Below are 6000 nucleotides of genomic sequence, written 5' to 3'. Positions count from 1 at the left end.
TATTTAACCCACTTTAAAGCATCATGCACACAAACCCCTCATTTCATCTACACATGGCCTTGGACACAATACTTAAAAGCAGAAGGTAAATCCATCCTTCCCCCCCTTTTTTTTAAATTTCTTTAAAACCTTGTAATTCCAAAAGTCTGACTCAGGACTTTTAAACACACAGACACTGCTTAGCAAGCACCATAAAGTTAAAGTTCTCTTTTGGGTTCAAGCAGGAAAGCAGCTTGAGGTCAAGTCCAATCTTTATTTCCTACTAAATTGCCAGGGCTTCCTTTGTCTGGGCCCCACATCACAGTATTATCTTCTTACTCAAGAAGAACTGGAAAGAATTCCCTGCTGAGCCTGTCAGTAATACTCCTTAATCAATGTCACCATTGAGTTGATGGGAAATCTTATCACTTTTCCATCACAGCATCCATGTAGTGTCTCTGCAGTCTTCTAAACTCCTCCTGATCCGACTAACAAAAGGCTGGGGCTGAAAAATCAAACTCAGGTCACCTGAATAGCAGATATAGTTACATACAAGCCATCTATTCAGTCTGCATGCTGTATGACCCACACTCCCTATCCTTTTAGTATGTGTAGTTACTACAGTATTGCTAACAGTACACTGGTGGCCTCTGACTTAAAATATTGCAGATACACAGGTGTTGGAGATCAAGAAAAGATTAAATGGGGAATGTCAGCTTCACTAGCTGCAAAAAGTCAGGAATCTAGCCCTTGAGGCTACAGACTGAAGTGAACAGCATATTGTAAAACGTTTAGCAGAAGGGTACTAACCCCAGAAAAATACAGACCCTGATCCTGCAACCAGAACCCTAGCAACAACTCTACCCTGTGTCTAAATGGAGTTTAGGAGTTTGCAAGGATGCAAACAGGGCTTGAATTAATCCTTCAGTGGGCCCTAAGCAAACAAACTTCAGTGGGCCCCTATTTTTTTCACTCAATAATTATAATATGTAAAATAAGCACAACTGGACCCCTTCTTCAGCTAGGGCCCTAGACGCATGCCTAGTTTGCCTGTGTTAATCTGGCCCTGGGTACAAACATCCTGGGTAGTAGCAGCCTTAAAACAGATAAAAGGAAGATGCCATTGCATCAGGGTTCTACCCAGCCAAAAACACCATGGTGTTTCACATTTAAGAAAAAATGACTTCTATACATGCTTCAAGTGGAGTCATGCCTATGCCAGTGCTAATCTGGCTATCCCTGGTAGCAGCAGGAGTGAAGACACAGCAGTGTAAACTAGCAGGTTATAATCAGAGGTCCTGGCCAGTGGCTACTAGCATTGCTGGGCTATGTTGCCACATCTTGGGTCCTGTTGATCCCTAGGTAACCCAGGATGAAGCAAAACCACATCCACTTGAATTGCCACCAGACCCAAAGCCTGCTCTTCTTACTGCCTGGTTCCTGTAGTTGCAGACTGAGATGCCCAGGTCTCTTCTTTCTTAAGGGGAGCATGGGCCTGGATGCCTTCCAAGGGGACTCGGATAATGTGACTCCTAAGACAGAGAGAGGTGACAACCAGGCGCCCTGCTTTCATAATGGCGGGCTCTGATCCTCCTCACGTGGAGGGAGAGATTTGAGTCCGGAGCCCAGGCAATGCCATACTCTCTGGCACCGGGAGACGTGTGTGGGGGAGCAGAGGGAGGAGCGCACCTTGGCTTCACTACAAGCAGCTGCGTGAGGGGCAGGATACTCGACCGGGGAGTGCCAGGAGCAGAATTAGGGGTTCCGCCCATTCCCGCTCGGCCCCTGCCTCGTGCCTAGGAACTGCAGCCTTTGCTGTGGGGTCTGACACCGCCCCAGCGGCACGGAGGGACGGAAGGAGCAGAGCATCACCCGCGCTGACCCCGCCCCCAGTAACGGCAGCAACTTGTGGCGCCCCGGCCCCGGCGGTCACGTGACGGCTGCCAGCGGGAGGCCAGCCCGGGGGCAGGGTAGAGCAGAGCTCCGCTCCGCTCTCAGCGCGTCCGCCCACTACAGCTGTACGGCTTCGCTCAGGTGAGGCACTGCGGGTACAGCCGCCGCCCCCCTCGCCTGGAGCGATCTGCCCCCGGGCTTGTGCTTGGCCCAGCCGGAGAGGGCTGGGGGAGCGGCCCAGCTCTGGCCGCCCCGCTGCCTCGTAGCAGATCTGCTGCAACCGGCGACATCTCCTCTCTGCCACTGTCCTGGCGCTCTGGGGCAAAAGCAGCCGGGGGAAGTGGGAAGAGATTGTAAGATCAGGGCTTGTCGTTTATTTTCAGCTGATTCTTCTTAAACGCTGCTCCGGGCGCGCTGGGCTGAAGTCCCAGGTCTTCACGTGGATGCTGCGCTCGTGAAGCATCCTCCCCCCGCATTAGAGGCAGATCTTGCCTCGGTCAGGCTTTGAAGACAAAAAAAAAGTCTTGTTGGCGTGGCCCAGGAGCTTGGCGAGTTGGACTGCCCTGGGTGAGACAAGGAGGCAGTGTTGGAGGAATGTGAAGAACAGGTACCTCTGAGAGAAAGCTGAGAATCAATGTCTAGGGTCTTTTTGGCTAGTAAATCTAAGACCGTGTGTGTCAGAATTGTTTGCTATACAACTTTTTTCCTATAAAGCTATGTGTTTTGTTTTGTCTTTGTGTCAAAAGTTGGTCTACTTGTTCAATCAGTTATTCACTGATGTGATGCTGTTGAAAAGCTTCTGGATGGGAGAGGGGTTTTTCTCTGCTCTTGTCTGCCGTATCCTTTTTGGTACTATGAACATCCTCCGAATTTGAGAGTCGGGGCTTAAGCATATTTATGTTCTGGATATGGATGAGGAGCTGTCACGGTGAAAATCAAACCCTGCTTTTAATAGATTCTTTAGGTACTTGTAAAAGAGGCTGTGCTTGAAACATGGTAACAGCTGTAACTTAGCATGTGCTTGATTTGTGTTTACATGCTAGTGGAGTAGCCGTCAGTGCATGAACAAAAACAGCATATTCCTGGCCCTGGAAGGATTTTTCCCTAAAGTATTGATGGATCTTTGTATTCCATGAATGCTGTCTGCCATCCATACAGTAAAGCTGGCTTATCAGTATCACTGGGGGTGGAGAAGGCGGACTGTGATCGGGGCAGCCAAGCGCAAGGTAGTTATTTATCTGTTGCTCCAAACAAGTTATTAATTACACAGGTAGTTTGGAGAGAAATATAGGGTTATAGCTTTGGATAGGGCATGGAAAATCTACTTGTGCTTCTGATTGTGCAGCAGCAGCTGGTAAAGATTCCCTCAATCTCTGTGTTTATTTTAAATAAGCAGACGGTATAGCTGTGAAGATAATCTTCCAAATGCAAACAGTTCAGTGCCATCTTTGTGATTTTTTTCAAACAGGCTGCTCCAGTTCAGCAGATGTAGAAAACAGAAAAATGGAATCAACAAGATTTTTTTTTTTTTGGTTGATTTCAATATTAAGCCTTTGAGAAGGTTAAGAGAAACTGTTGGGAATCCTATCAATATTGTGCTGCTGATTTTTGGAAAAATTGTGAGATGCAGAAGCAGAACCAAAGGCTAAAGTTATTGACTAAGAAGCAGAACACAACCCCCCAAAATCAGACTCTGTAGAAGGGGAGAGTAGTAAAGACTTCTATTCTTCCTCCCTAGTTCCTTACAGTTGTCAGCAGGCTCCGAAGAAAGAGTTGTGTGTTAGGAGATGGAGAAAAAACTCATACTTTCTTATAGTTGAAGAAAGTGGAACTTCAAATTTATAATGCACCCAACTAGGTGAAAGTCAGTATTGAGTACACGTACAGGTTCCAAGTACAGCATATTCATAGGAATCCCAGGACCTTTCCCTTTCCTGGTGGTTGGATGGGTCATGCTTTAGCTTCTGTTCAGGAGACCCACAACTCAAATGCCATTTCTGCAAGTAATCCAATAATTTGTGTGGGTTTTTGTGTGAAGGGAAACCTTGGGTAAGGCCGTGTTGTTAAAACTTAAATACTGAGGGACAAAGACCTAACTCCTATCTTTCCATTAAGAGAATAATTTCCCTGCTGCAGAGCAAACCATTGGGTTTATACACAAACCTAGTGATGTCCTAGATTAACACTGACCAGAGGACCCTTTGAATTGAATTGAACCCAGAAGCCAAGCACTGCATATAGATTTTTGTGTTTCTGTGTTAGTAGTGGCCCATCAATGGTGACTGCCACAAGACACCCCTACCCTTCCCCCACAAGATTTCCCCTATGGATGGGGGAAGGACTCATAATGCTGATGAATTGCTTCTACCTTGAGCTCTACAAGGCTAGGATGAGGTAGTTGCAGGCCTGGCTTACCCAGTCCCATTCTCTCCTGGCTTCCTACTTACCACCTTTCCTCCTGCAGAACACACAATACAGCTTGCTGGGTGCTACTCAGGTGGCAGACTTCTCACTTTTACAAAGGAGGGGGAGATCTATGGCTCTTGAAAGTGCAATCGGGCTCACTACCATGATCAGCCTGTCTCTCATTTGAAGCCCCAACAGGATTGCTTTTACCCTCTTTCATTGTAAATCTATTTCCTTAAGATAATTGGGTAGTGTCTTACAAGCAGGTAAGATTGTAGTTGAAGGAAAATAGTTATGATAAAAAATCCACTTTAACAACTGAGTTGACTTTTGACTTACAAACAGCGTAACAGCTAAAATCCATCTTGCTCCTGCAAGTAGGGGATTCTTAATTTGGCCACTAGCAGGACAGCAATAGAAATAATTATTGATTATTCCTGAAAAAAATTCTGAATGAGCTAAATGTTTCTGGAGGAACTTGTAGAGTTAAGATCAAATAGAATTTTAATGAATCTAATATACCTATGGATGTCACTAAGGGGAAACTGGAGGAAGATAGTTAGAAAACTGGTAAGCAAGACTTTGCGAAGAAAAAAGCAAATAACCTTACATAATACAGGGATATATGTTCAGGATCTCATGTTCAGGGCTACATTGGACAATGAGCTTGCTCATCAGCTGTTACAGCTAAGGCTATATTGAGTTCCTGAACAAAACACATGTTCAGGAACAGATGAATTGGTAACAGCTGTTTTAGAAATGGGGCAATATATGGGAATAAAGGGAATAAAATAATATTTGTGTGTAATTCAACTATGCATTTTATAACCGGACTATCTGATAAGCCAGGAGTGAGGCATGCCAGATCATATTGTATGTTATTTTTGTGCACTTGTTTGAGTTTCAGAGAAGGTAGTGATTTAAAGAATGTCATGGGGAATTGCGTTTTTGATAATGAACACATGGAGAGAGGAGAAAGATGTATTGGATATGCTGGCAAGATTGCAGTAGTTTGCACAGTGAGGTTATTTGGACAGGTGATGTGTATTAGTGGCAGCAGAGCTAATTACTTCTCAAGTGGCACGCAGCATTTTATCTTGCTTTCCATGGATATATCCAATGCCTTCATAAGCATGGGATATAGCCTTTCAGACCAAAAGCTTCCCTTGTAGGCAGTTGCAGATGTTGCTGATCAGAAAAACAATGCAGGCCACAATTCTTGAATTGAAGATGCCTGCCTTTTGTCATCACTTACCAAACTGTTGTGTAACTTCTGAATACTATTTCAGAGGTTTAACAAGCTTCTACAGTGCCCTTAGCAGAGTGCTTCCCACTGGAGCAGGAAGAGGGGACAGTCTTACCTGTCTCGGCTCTCTCTGCACTTCAGGAACAGCTGCAGCTGCTGCGTTAGTAGTATGAGCAACGGATGATGCTTCAGCTGAAGAACAAGCATGCTGTATACCAGCTGCAGCAGGAACACCAGAATCTCCTGCCCCTCTCCCCCACTTCCCTCAAGTTCTTTGCTATGCAGGTGTAGCTTCATGCCACCCAGCCATAGAAGCCAGGCAGCCCTGTGCTCTAGTTTATAGGTGGGGGCAGGGCACAAAACGCTTATCTCTTGCCCCCCACCTCCTGTTCTCCCCAGGATTTTTGCTATGGGAGGTGCAGCTCCACTCCCATAAATATGCACCCCGGGGTTCCTGCAGCCTGTGTGCAGCAAGT

General features: G+C 45.8%; 1 protein-coding gene across 4 annotated transcripts in view; it reads left to right on the top strand.

The window, feature by feature from the left end:
• Nucleotides 1-1983: 1983 nt before the first annotated feature.
• Nucleotides 1984-6000, top strand: part of RHOBTB1 (Rho related BTB domain containing 1) — a 78037-nt gene continuing 74020 nt past the window's right edge. For 2 of the 4 annotated variants that reach the window (XM_019538631.1, XM_019538629.1), the window contains exon 1: nucleotides 2078-2479. The gene's annotated coding sequence lies outside the window, so the exon portion shown is untranslated. Of the gene's footprint in view, nucleotides 2014-2076; nucleotides 2480-6000 lie in introns of those variants that run through there. The other 2 variants (XM_019538630.1, XM_019538632.1) reach the window with 2 other exon arrangements.

This window comes from Crocodylus porosus, unplaced genomic scaffold, assembly GCF_001723895.1.
Source record: "Crocodylus porosus isolate Cpor-Errol unplaced genomic scaffold, CroPor_comp1, whole genome shotgun sequence".
NCBI classification, from domain to species: domain Eukaryota; kingdom Metazoa; phylum Chordata; order Crocodylia; family Crocodylidae; genus Crocodylus; species Crocodylus porosus.
Note: the sequence above shows the minus strand (reverse complement) of the source record. Positions and strands in the feature narration are given on the sequence as shown.